The sequence below is a fragment of the Lutra lutra genome, chromosome 10 (genome assembly GCF_902655055.1).
Source record: "Lutra lutra chromosome 10, mLutLut1.2, whole genome shotgun sequence".
Taxonomy (NCBI): Eukaryota; Metazoa; Chordata; class Mammalia; order Carnivora; family Mustelidae; genus Lutra; species Lutra lutra.
The window spans coordinates 30,739,895-30,753,911 of record NC_062287.1 but is presented as its reverse complement, the minus strand read 5'-3'; the positions used below and the strand labels follow the sequence as shown (position 1 = coordinate 30,753,911).

The 14,017-nt window shown below is 36.9% G+C and overlaps 1 pseudogene; it reads left to right on the top strand.

The window, feature by feature from the left end:
* The first annotated feature begins 2,137 nt into the window (after positions 1-2,137).
* LOC125079686 (protein FAM98A-like) lies at positions 2,138-13,720 on the top strand (annotated as a pseudogene).
* The last annotated feature ends 297 nt before the right edge of the window (positions 13,721-14,017 follow it).

Below are 14,017 nucleotides of genomic sequence, written 5' to 3'. Positions count from 1 at the left end.
GGACACGAACGCTCGTTCCATTAGCCAGATTGGGAAAATTTTCATGGAGAATTTGTTCAACTATATCCTCTAGTCTTCTTTCTTTCTCCTCCCCCTCAAGGATTCCAATAATTCTGACTTTGGAACATTTCATTACATCAGTTATTTCCCTAATTCTGTTTTCATGAATTCTAAGCTGTTTGTTCCAGGCCTCCTCCTGATCTTTTTCTCTATTAGTTTGTCCTCTAGATCACAAATTCTACCTTCTGCCTCAGTTACCCTAACTGTTAGAGAATTTAAATTAGATTGGAACTCATTGAGAGCATTGTTAACATATTCCCTGGTGGCTTTCATTTCTGCCCTAATCAATTCCATTTGTCATTAATGGTTTTCCCCAACCTAGCCATTGCCTGGATAAATATTAGCCTGAATTTCCTTTCTGACATACTGCTTATGTCCATATCCAATAGCTCTGATGAAGAGGGTGCAGTCTCTGAATTTTTCCTCTGTTGGGAATTTTTCCTCCTTCATTTTGGTAAGAGATGGTTGAAAGGATGTGTAGCTGAATTTATCAACTGTGGTGCAAGCAAGGTGCACTCTGGAACGCTTATGAGCAATCAAGATTCCCCACCAAAAAGAAAGAAAAAAGAAAGAGAGAGATACTGGGGGAAAAAAAAAACATAAAAGAGAAGACCCAGCCCGAAAGGGCCCCAAAGGTAAGATTTATAAAGTATAGGGGCGCCTGGGTGGCTCAGTGGGTTAAAGCCTCTGCCTTTGGCTCAGGTCATGATCCCGGGTTCCTGGGATTGAGCCCCGTATTGGGCTCTCTACTCAGCAGGGAGCCTGCTTCCTCCTCTCTCTCTGCCTGCTTCTCTGTGATCTCTGCCTGTCAAATAAATAAATAAAACCTTTAAAAAAAAGATTTATAAAGTATATAAACAAAAAGAGATAACAAAAGGACCGACAAAAGTAAATGACAAGAAGAAGAAAAAAAGAGAGAGAACCCAGCCAAAATGAACCCCAAGTATAAGATTTAGATACTAGCAGAACAAAAACAAATACATAGAAACACTGAGAGAAGAAATAGATGGGCGGGTGGTTATAATTTCTCAGTGTGGGCGAGGAAGGTTATTTTGATTCTTCCTGGGTGTATCTTGAAATCTTTGTTAAAGGACTCAACTTTCCCAAGATAAAGGGGGATTAAAACTTGTTTATATATAGGGGTAGTATTGATTGGGGAAAGAGGATTACCTTGAAGCTTATCTCTGTATGAATATTTAAAAAAATAGAAAAGCAAAAAAACAAAAACAAAAACAAAAACAGAGATATATGTATCAAAAAAGTTCAAGTTAAAAAACTTATTATGGAATTTGTTGTATTGAACCTCTCATTGTGGTGGTAAATAGGTTAAAATTGTTTAAAAATTAAAAAGAATGAGAATAGTGGGGATGAATTAAAAATAAAAGTTGTATCTATGAAGTATACAGGTTTTATGGCAATACCGGGAGCTTCATATCTTCTTTCCCCCTGATACTGGGGTTTTACAGTTTTATGGGGACTCTGTCTTGGTTGTCCTTTTTTTTTTTTTGTCGGAGGGAGCTGGCTTTCTCTGGGAGGAGCCTGCTGCATGGTTTTTCAGTCAGTGTTGCTAGAGTTGTATTCTCCTGCCCCCTATGAAGGGGCTGGGCTCTTAGGACACTGGTTTTTCAGGCTTTTGTTCTCTGGAGGTTTTTCATTTGTTTGTTTTTTTTTTCCTCTTTGCAGCTTTTGGCAGTTCTTCATAGGTTTAGATGAAAGCAAACTGCACCCAGACTTCTGTCTCAGAGAGAAACCTCAGTCTGTTCCCCTCTGGGTGGTCCAGAGCACACAGACTCGCCTCTGCCACCTCTACTGGCAGAGCATATCCCCAGCCACAGTCTCAGAGGTCGCAGGAGCTCCTATTTGTTCTCTGGTGCTACCGTGAGCAGTATTAGTCCAGAGAGCTGGCTTCTGGTTGCTACCCTTGCCGCAGCTGTCTGGGAAGGTCTAGACTGCTCAAGAGGTCCCAACCTGAGATTTTCCATTGGCCGGCTGGGGCTGGAAGTGTTCAGACTCTCGCCAGTCCTAGAGAGAACCAGCTAGAGCCTGCACAGACCTCTCTCAGGGGAGGGTGTGGAGCATGGCTCACACCCCAGTCTCGCAGCCCGCATGCAGAATGCAAAAGTTTGTGGTTCTAGAGAGTGCTGGCTGGCATCCACACCAGACTCTCTCACACGTGCCACCACCCAAACACTCTCACACGCTTGGCCGCTTAGGGACCAAGGCCTGGATGCTTTACTGCACTCTCTCTGGCACTGCAACAGTGGTGCCCACCCTGGGTCTGTGGGCTTAAGCCCATGCCCCTAACCACCCAATTCCACCAATTTCCCCTTAAGATCTTTTGATCTTTTTGAGTGCTTTTAACAAGACTCCAAGTTAATGCTGTCTCCAATCACAGGGCACTCTTGTATTGGGGTATTACTTTCCAATGGGTCACTTCTGGTGGCTCCCTCCCCCTTTTGTTTATCTTCAGATATCAGTCCAACATTCCCATTCTGCTTTACCTGTCCACTGGTGTCTTCTGCCCCCATAGATCCAGAAGTGTATAATCCTACATCTCAGGCTGATTTCATGGGTGTACAGAGTGTTCTGGTAGATAATCAGCCCACTTTAGGGGACCAGTTGAAACAGCATCTCTTACTTCTCTGCCATCTTGCCCCCCTCCTCACGATCTGGTTTCAGTAAAGAGACAACTTTAAAAGCAACAAGAAAAAAAGAAAACAGTTTTATACAAGGAGAACCCCATAAGACTTTCAGCTGACTTTTCATCAGAAACATTACAGCCCAGAGGAGAGTGGTGTAATATATTTAACGTAATGAAGAGAAGGAAAAACAAAACAAAACAAAACAAAACCTACAGCCATGACTACTCTATCTAGAAAAACTGTCATTTTATAATAAGAGAAATAAAGTTTCCCACAATAAAAGTTAAAAGAGCTCAATATCAGTAAAACAGCCTTACAAGAAACATTAAAGGCAATTATTTGTGTATGTCGGGGGGAAGCCATAATCAAAAGTAAGAAAATTGTGAAAGAAAAAAAAAATCACAGGTAAATACAAACATAATTAAAGTAGTAGGTTAATCAGTACGGAGATTAGAGCATGTAAGTGGTAAAAATCTACTGTATCTGTAAAAATTAATCAAGGGATTCATGAAATAAAAGGGTGTATGACATGTACTTAAAATATGGGGGAGGAGAGCAAAAATTAGTGCTTCTAGAATGGGTTCAAACTTAAACATTCATCAACTTAATATAGATTGCTATAGGCAGAAGATGTTATATATGAACCTAGTAGTACCCACAATCAAAAACATATAGTAGATAGACAAAAAATAAGATAAAGGAATTCAATAACACTAAGAAGAGCCATCAAACCACAAAGGAAAAGAGGAAAAGCAGAGGAAAGGAACAGACCTACGAAAACAACCATAAGCAAGCAACAAAATTGCAATATGTACTTAATAATTATTTTAAATGTTTTAATCAAAATACATGGGTTGACTGAATGATAAAAAAAAAAACAAGACTCATCTACATAATGTCTATAAGAAACTCACTTGAGACCTTAAGACATGCAAACTGAAAGTGAAGTAATGGAAAAACCATGCAAATGAAAGTGAAAAGAAAGCCTGGATAGCAATAGTTATACTGGACAAAACAGACTTTAAAAAAAAAAAAAGACTGTAGGAAGAAACCAGGAAAGACACTACATAATGATAAAGGGAACAATCATTGTAAATATTTATTAACTCAACATAGGACCACATAAATACATAAATCAACTATAAGAAGCATAAAGAAAGAAATTGACAATAATCCAATAAGAATAGGGGACTTTCATGCCTCACCTGCATCAATGGAGAGATCATTCAGTCAGAAAATCAACAAGGAAACAGTGACTTTGAATGACACTTTGAACCAGATGAACCTAACAGATACATGTAGAACATTCCATCCAAAACACTGGAATATTATTCTTTTCTAGTGCCCCTGGAACATTCTTCAGAAGAGCTCACAGGTTAGACCACAAAACAAGTATCAATAAATTTAAAAAGTTTTAAATCATACCATGCATTTTTTTCCCAACTACAGTAGTATGAAACTAGAAATCAATCACAATGAAAAATCTGGAAATAACACAAATACATAGAAACATAATAGCCTGCTACTGTACAGTGAGAGGGTCCACCAAGATATTAAACAAGAAGTCAAAAAATACATGTACAAAAAGTGAAAGTACAATGGTATAAAATCTTTGGAATACAGAAAAAGCTGTTCTAAGAGGGAAGATTGTAGCAATACAAGCTTACCTTAAGAAGAAAAGTCTCAAATAAACAATCTAAACTTACACTGAAAGGAACTAGAAAGAGAAGAACAAAACCCAAAGCCTGTAGAAGGAAGTAAATAATAAATATTAGAGCAAAAACAAGTTAAATAGAAACTAAATAACAAGAGCAACAAAACAATAGAACAGATCAACAAAATGTGGAGCTGGTTCATTGAAAAGATCAACAAAATTTACTCAACCTTTAGCTGGACTCATCAAAAAATAAAAGGATAACTCAAATAAATAAAATGAGAAATGAAAGTAGAGAAATAACAACCAACACCACAGAAATACAATGAATTTTAAGAAAATATTATGAAAAATTACAAGCCAACATATTGGACAACCTAGGAGAAATGGATAAATTCCTAGAAACAATAGTTTTCCAAAATTGAATAAGAAAGAAATAGAAAATTTGAACAGACTGATTACTAGCAATAATATCAAATCAGTACTAAGAGAACTTCCAACAAACAAAAGTCTAGGACCAGATGGTTTCACAACTGAATTCTGCTATACATTTAAAGAGGGGATGGGATAACAAGGTGATGGGCACTAAGGAGAGCACATGTTGTGATGAGAACTGGGTATTATACACAACTAATGAATCATTGGACACTACATCAAAAACTAATGATGTACTATACAGTGGCTAATTGAACATAATAAAAAAGGAAGAAAAATTTTTAAAAAATAAAGAGTTAATACCTATTCTTCCCAATCATCCTACAAGGAGAGACTTACCCTGATATTGAAACCAAATAAAGAAATTAGAAAAAATGAACTACAGGACAATATCTCTGATGTACACAGGTGCAAATATCCTCAAAAAATATTAGCAAACCGAATCCAATAATACATTAAAAAACAACTCACCACAATCAAATGAGTTTATTCCAGTAATGAAGAATGGGTATATATTTATAAATCAATCAATATGTTACATTACATTATCATGAAAAAGATAAAAATCATATCTTAAAAGATGCATAAAAAGCAAAGTACAACATCTATTCATGATAAAATCTCAAAATCAAAGTAGGTTTAGAGGAAACATGCCTCAACATAATATGATACATAGGAAAAACCCACAACTAACATCATACATGGTGAAAATCTAAGGGCTCTTACTATACAATGAAGAATAAAATAAGGATGTCCACTCTCACCTACAATCAGACAAGAAAAGGAAATAAAAGGCATCTATTTTGGTAAAGCAGAAGAAAAACTTTCACTATTTTCAAATTATATAACCCTATACATAGAAAAGCCTAAATACTCCACCAAAAATCTGCTAGAACTGATAAATGAATTCAGCAAACTCACAGAAAACAAAATTAATATACAGAAATCATTTGCATTTTACACATTAATAATGAAGTAGAAGAAAGAAAAAATTAGAAAACAATCCCCTTCACAATTGCACCAAAAATAATAAAATACCTAAGAATGAACTAAACCAAGGAGGTAAAGTACACATTTTCTGAATACTGTATAGTATTGACTAAAGAATTTGAAAATGACACCAACAAATGGAAAGATATTCCAAGCTCATGTACTGGAAGAACCAATATTGTTAAAATGTAGTATTCAAATAAATCTACAAATTTAATGCAATCCTTATAAAAATACCAACAGAATTTTTCACAGAACTAGAAAAAAAATCCTAAAATTTGTATGGAACTGCAAAAGACCCCAATTGCAAAGCAATCTTGAGAACAAGAACAAATATGGAGGTATACAATCGCAGATATCATATATAGTACAAAGCTTTAGTAATCAAAACAACATGATACTGGCAGAAACATAGATACGTAGGTCAATGGAACAGAATAAAAATGCTTATTCTTCCAATCCATTAGTATGACATGTGTTTCCATCTCTGTGTCTTCCTTAATTTCTTTCATAAGTGTTCTGTAGATTCTAGAGTATAGGTCCTTTACCTCTTTGGTTAGATTTATTCCTAGGTGCCTTATGGGTTTTGGTGCTATTGTAAATGAAATCAATTCCTTAATTTCTCTTTCTTCTGTTACATTGTTAGTGTATAGAAATGTGACTAATTTCTGCCCATTGATTTTGTATCCTGTCACATTGCTGAATTACCAAATGAGATCTAGTAATTTGGGGGTAGAGTCTTTTGGGTTTTCCATGTAAAGTATCATGTCATCTGTGAAGGGAGAGAATTTGACTTCTTCTTGCCAATTTGAGGACATTTTATTTCTTTTCATTGTCTGATTGCTGAGGCTAAGACTTCTAGTACTATGTGGAACAAAAGAGGTGAGAGTGGGCATCCCTCTCGTGTTCCTAACCTTAAGGGAAAGCTCTCAGTTTTCCCCCATTGAGAATGATCTTTGCTGTGAGCTTTTCACAGATGGCTTTTATGATATTGAGGTATATTCCCTCTATCCCTATACTTTGAAGAGTTTTAATCAGGAAAGGATGCTGTATTTTGTCAAATACATTCTCTGTAAATTGAGAGGATCATATGGTTCTTACCTCTTCTTTTATTTATGCAATTTATCACTTTGATTATTTGCAATTGTTGAACCACACTTACATCCCAAATAAAATTCCACCTGGTCATGGTGCATAATCCCTTTAACCGACTGTTGGATCTTACTGCCTAGGATCTTGTTGAGTATTTTAGCATCAGGGATATTGGTTTGTAATTCTTTTTGATGGGGTCTTTGTCTGGTTTTGGGATCAGGGTAATGTTGGCCTCATAGGATGAGACCAGAAGTTCTCCTTCAATTTCATTTTTTTTTTTGAAACAGCTTCTGTAGAGTAGGTATTATTTCTTCTTCGAATATTTGGTAGAATTCCATTTGGAAGCCATCTGGTCTTAGTTCTGTGGCAAAGGACATTGTCTCTGTTTCTTTTCTTTGTTGAGAGTTCCTCCTCCTAGTCATTCTGTTGAGGGATGGTTGATTGAATGAGCAGAGTCCAAAATATCAACCATGACCGAACCATACCCTAGCAAAATCTGGTGTGGTCAGAAGCCACCATGAAAAACAAACCCAAAATGAAACACAAAAATAAAATCTAATAATTTTTTTAAAATTTTAAAAACAGGGTAGGGGAATGGGGACAATAATCTCCCAGTGTGGACAGAACAGGGTGTTTCAGATGTTCCTGGGTGTATTTTGGTCTGTTGTTAGAGAACACTACATCTCAAAATTACAAGGAAGGTAAGAATTGTATATATATAAAGGTAAAATTGAATTCAGTGAAAAAGTGACTAAAATAAATCTTATCTATAAAAATACAGGTTTAAAATACGTGTTAAAAGCAACTATGAAATATAAGTTGATATAATAAACATCTAGCTGAAATGAGGAGAAGTTTAAAAAAAAGAGAGAAAAAGCATAAGAAATAAAAAAAGAAAGAAAAGGAAAATTTTATCTGAAAAATAAGTCGTGAGGCCACACCTAGAGCTCAATATTCTGTTTTACCCTGGTATTGGGATTTTACAGGCTTCTGTGATCCATAGGATTGTCATCCACTTGTTCTTCCAGCCTGTTTTCTGGGGGAAGGGCCTGCTGTGCTATTTCTCATGTAATCCTGCCTGGACAGAGTTGCCCCACCCTTGTCAGGGGATGGGCTCAGTACATACTCATCCTTTCTGTGGCTTTTGTTCCCCCACAGACTTTCTTTCCCTTTTCAGAGGATCAGAGCAAAAATTGCCCAGCAGCAGAAAATTCAGTCTTCCCTCTTTAATAACCTTCCAGGACTAACAGTCTCCTCTTCTGTATGCACTGCCAAGGGCTGTAGTCTCCTGAGTTGTGCACCCATAGCAACTCTTTCAGAGGCAGTCCTAGGAGCCTGGGAGTTCCACTGGCAGTTGTGTCTAAAACTGTGAGCAACAGTGGACTCGAGCAAGCACCAAAAGCTCTTGAATCATGTCTGGGTGCCACCCTAATGTCCTTTACAGGCCACTACTTCCCTGAAACTTTTTGTCCAGTTTTGGGCACAGGTTCAAGATTTTTTCAGGTTCCTCAAGAAAAGATCAATTATTGACTAGCCTGGCTCATGGTTTATGGTGATCAGAGCTGAGAGCTCCTTCCTGGGATCTCTGACCATAACATGCTTCCTGACTCCATTGCTCAGTCTGGACCCATTCAGGCACCCTCTTTTCCTCTGTGGTTCCTCATATCCCAAGACCACAATGCCCTACCTAGAATTCTGCCTTTTCCTTTCCAGAGCCCCTTTCAGAGAGAGGTGTCTATCACTAGAGCAGATTTCTAAGGGTTCCAATTTTCTGTTCCGGTGTTATATCACTTTCCAGGAGCAAACTTATGGAGGTATCCTCTCACTTTTGTTTATCTTCTGATATCTCCCAGCAGATTAACGACTCCACATATCTTACCTTGCAAAAAACAGTCTTTTTTCTTTCCCATTTTTCCCCATAGTATATGATGACAAAGTCAGGAATGAAATGATAAATGCTAAAACAGTAGCTACAGTTCTATTTTAGAGCCTCATCACATTTCACCATCACACTGGTTCATATCATTATGCTGATAACCAAGACTGTTCTCTTTTTAATCCTGAAGTCAACAGAATCCAGTAATCTGGATCTGGGTCAATAAAAACAATCAATAAGAGAGGCTCATTTCAAATGCTCTGTAGAACAAGCTTATGAAAAATGTTGATGGCATTTTGATAGTGCCTTAAAAGTGTAGATTACTTTGGGTAATATAGACATTATAATGATATTCATTCTTCCTATATTTTACCTTTCTTTTTCTTTTTCTACATTTCTTTGTGACATATTCGGTTTTGTTCATCAGTGTTTTATAGCTTTCAGAGTACAGATTCTTCACCTCTTTGGTTAAGTTTATTCCTAGGTATCTTATGGTTTGGAGTACAATTGTAAATGAGATCAATGCCTTTATTTCTCTTTCTGATGTTTCATAATTGGTGTATAGAAATGCAATAGATTGTACATTGATTTTCTATTCTTTACTAAACTTTACTGAACTTGTGTATCAGTTCTAGCAACTTTTTAGTGGAGTCTTTACAGCTTTTTACAGAGTACCATGTCATCTGCAAATAGTGAAAACTCTACTTCTTCTTTGCTGGTTCAGATGGCTTTTATTTTTTGTGTTGTCTATTGGCTGAATTTAGGACTTCCAGTACTATGTTAAATAACACTAGTGAGTGTGGCCATCCCTGCCTTGTTCATGACCATAGAGGAAAATCTCTCAGTCTTTCCACATTGATATTAGCTGTGGGTTTTTCATTTATGTCCTTTGTTATGTTGAGACTTGTTCCCTCTATTTCTAATTTGCTGTAGGTTTTTATCATGAATGGGTGTTGTACTTGTCAAATGCTTTTCTCTACATCTATTAAAAGGATCATACAGTTCTTATAATTTCTTTTATTAATGTGGTGTATTGTGTTGATTGATTTGTGAATACTGAACCACCCACTCAGCCCAGGAATAAGTCACATTTGATTGTGGTGACCTCATGGAGACTGACATCTTGGAGTCATTGGAAGATCTAGGTTATAAAGTGTCCATTTGTGGAAGATGGTGCTGTGTCTCTGGCAGTATCTTTTGGAATCAGTTCCCCTGAGTTTACCAAGCTCTGTGCTTAGCTGGATTCTGAATTAAGAGTGTTCTGTAAACTAGAGGAAAATGTGCAAACAACTAACGGCCTGAGTGAAGCTGAAGAATTCCAGCTAGGGGTGAGTGGGCTACTAGGCAAGATGAACTGTCCATATCTATCATTAACATCTGCAGATGTGACCAAGTGCCTTTTCCCTCAGAAGAATTGCCTCCTTTTGTTTATGTACCTCATCTCAGAACTAAAACCTGCCAGAATACTCTGTGTGAATATTCCTCCAAAAAAGCTCAAGAAGGAGGCAGTAGTGAGGTCTTTCAAGTGTTGAAAGGCATATGTATTGCTCTAGGAATGTCCAAGCCTCCAGCCAATACACTTATATTCCAATTCTTCGGTGGGATTGAAAAAAAAAATAAAGGAGACATAAGCAAAAGTTCCTTCCAACCATATGGGAAAAACTTTATTGAAGAGGCCAATAGGACCACCCACTGGGAAAAGATAGAAACAATTAATGAAGCCATAGCCAATGAATTTGAAGTTCAGAGAAAGCTTCTAATAAAACATTTGCATGTCAGTGTCCAGTCTTTTGAAAGGTCTGACAGAGCTAATAGAAAAATCAGCAAAGGTCTACCAGACAAAAAGCTCAATTTTTTTCTCCTAAAAGTACTACTTCTGTTGCTAATCTTTTGGCTGCAAGACAAGACTTGTTGAAGATTTTAAGGACAAGCAGTGGCTCTCTAAGAGAAGAGACTGACTGCCTGTGCGATCAATAAGGTATTGATGGGCAGGGAACCAGACAGAGGAGGTAGACCTCCACCTCCAGAAATGCCATCATGTTGGAAAAGGCAAGGTGGCCCCCAGCAGCAAGTAGGAGGCTAAGGAGGAGGGATAGATGGTTATAAAAATTCCTCATATGGAGATCAAGTACATCATGAAAAAGGAGGAGAGAGAGGAATGTGGTGGCTATGACCATGGTAGCCATGGGGGAAGAAAATGAAATAAGCATCAAAGAGGCTGGACAGGTGGAAGGAGTGGAGAAAGAGGTGGCTACCAAGATGGTTGTTATTGAGATTCTGGTTTCCAGCCAGGTGCCTATCATGGTGGCCACAGTGGTCGAGGAGGTGGTTATGGTGGCTTCCAAACATCTATATATGCAGAAAGTGGATACCAGTGTGGTGGATACCAGCAGGACAAAAGATACCAAGATGGTGGGCGCCATAATGATCAAGGCAGTAGTCGTGGAGGGAGAGGTGGTCACAGAGGCCAAGGTGGATGTGGAGGCCAGGGAGGAGGTTGGGGAGGAATGTAGAGCCAGAATTATCACCAAGGGGAACAATTTGAACAGTGTGTTCAGCATGGAGTTTCAGCCACAGAACCTTACACTTTGCTAGAGCCACAGAAGCTTACACTTTGCTAGAGCTCAAGTAATAGAAACTTAGTTTCAGAATCCTGAGCCCAGCATCAATTTAGAATTAATGTGAGACCACAGGTGGAAGGCAGATTCTTGCTTGGCATAAGTATTTGTAGGTCTTCACTCAATTCTGTTGCTGGGTTTACTTTTTTTTTTAAGGACTTACGTAACACAGTTTGATAAACTTACTTAACATCTCTCTTTTATATAAAGAACTTTTAAAAAGGCAAACAAAACTTCCTTTAATTGATCAGTAGATTAATTCCACAGTCAGAATATGCATTTTTAGGAAGAAATTACTTGAATAAGTAGTTTTCAAAAAGAATTTTGGGAAATGAGGATTCACCTAGATTTTTTTTTAGATTTACACCTAGGAAACTTCCTCAAACAATCAATTTATATATGTTTTCCTTAACGTATTCTAATGCCTATTTTCCAAGCACAGTTCTGCCCTGACTGGCTTTTTATTCAGAGAGATTATGCCACATTTGTTTCATGATAGTGTTCAGGTCAGTTCCTATTAAATGAGCTTTTCTACAGATAGCACGTTCAGTAGCTTTGTCCATATAATGGGATACTGTATCATATGCTCAACTCTGAAAACCTTGAACATGGCCAAAATCTATAAGGATTCTAAAAGCAAACTATTTCATGAATGTAGAGTACCTGTAGGCATTTATATAGTATAGCAACTCAAACTGACATGTATCCACTCAAAGCAAATTCCTCCTTAAACCTTATCTTTACTTGAAATCTGTTAGAAGAAACAGCAAACTGAAATTTGTTTTATTCATGAGTTGATGCCACCGGCTCAGCAAATACAAGTTAGTTTGCTTTGGTCAGAACACATTTTTGTAATGGAAGAAATGTACTACCAAGTAAGAGGATGGATTTTTGCTTAGTTCAGGAGGTCCTTTATTATTGCTGGGGAAAAAAAAAGCCTGGCTGAGTTGATATTTTACATTTACTTACTGAAATCTACATGAAGCTTCTTGGTGGGATTTGTAAACATAAACACTGTCAAACTGTAAAAGAAAACTGGAAGTGTGTTTTGTGTGAAAGGTGAGCAGTAAAGTATTTGTGTGTCCTCTATAAGTGAATGAATGAATGAATGAATGAATGAATATTTAGTAGAGTTCTCCTGTGAAGCCATCTAATCCTAGGCTGTTTTTTGTTGGGAGATTTTTTATTCAAATTTATTGCTGGTAATTGTTCTGTTCAAATTTTTCTATTTCTTTTTTATAAAAAGTGACCCAGTTTCATTCTTCCACATGTACCTGACCAGTTTCCCCAACACTATTTGTTGAAGAGACTGTCTTTTTTTTTTTTTTAAGATGTTGTTTATTTATTTGACGGACAGAGATCACAAGTAGGCAGAGAGGTAGGCAGAGAGAGAGAGAGGAGGAAGCAGGCTCCCTGCTAAGCAGAGAGCCCAATGCGGGGCTCAATCCCAGGACCCTGGGATCATGACCTGAGCTGAAGGCAGAGGCTTTAACCCTCTGAGCCACCCAGGTGCCATGAGACTGTCTTTTTCCCATTGAATATTGTTTCTTGTTTTGTCAAAGATTAATTGATGATATAACTGTGGGTTTCTTTTTGGGATTTTTTAAATTGTGTTCCATTGATCTATGTTTGTTTGTGTTTTTTTTTTTTTTTTTTTTGCCAGTACCATACTATTTTGATTACTACAGATTTATAGTATAACTTGAAGTCTGGAATTGGGATGCCTCCAACTTTGCTTTGCTTTTTCAAGATTGCTTTGGCTATTTGAGGTCTGGTGGGAATGTAAACTCATGCAACCACTGTGGAAAACAATATCTAGTTTCCTCAAAAAGTTAAAAATAGGGGTACCCAACTACCCAGAAATTGCACTACTGGGTATTTACCCAGAAATACAAAAACACTAATTCAAAAGGATACAGTTACCTCTATGTCTATCGTTGCATTATTTATAATACACAAATTATGAAAGCAGCTCAAATGTCCATTGATAGATGAATGAAGAGGAAGATATATATTATGTGTCTATATAATATATTATGTAGACACTATATATATATATACATATATATGTATATATATATATATACACTTTATTCAACTATTAAAAAGGATAAAACCTTACCATTTACAACAACATGGATGGAGCTAGAGAGTGTAATGTTAAATGAAATAAGTCAGTCAAATAAAGGAAAATACCATATGATTTCACTCATGTGTGGAATTTAGGAAACAAAACAAATGAGCAAAGAAAAAAAGGGAGAGAGAGAGAGAGAAAGCCAAATCAAGGAACAGACTCCTAACTAAGGAGAACAAGCTGGACATTATGAAAGGGGAGGTGGGGGGAGTGAAATAGGTGTTGGAGATTAAAGAGTACATTTATCATGGTAAACACTTGGTAATGCACAGAATTGTTGAATGGGAAACTAACATATTACAGTGTGTTAACAATACTGGAGTTATAATAAAAGCTTAAAAAGAAGAAAAGGTATTTAGAAGCAAATACTGTTACTTAGGATTTAGGTTAGATAAATCTTTCAAGAATGGATTCAATTGAATTCCATATCAAAGTAAAGCAGTTTCATAAATAAAAGGTCTGGAATGAAGGGTACTGATGAACTGTTAAAAGGAAAAATTGCCAAACTGAGGGTTG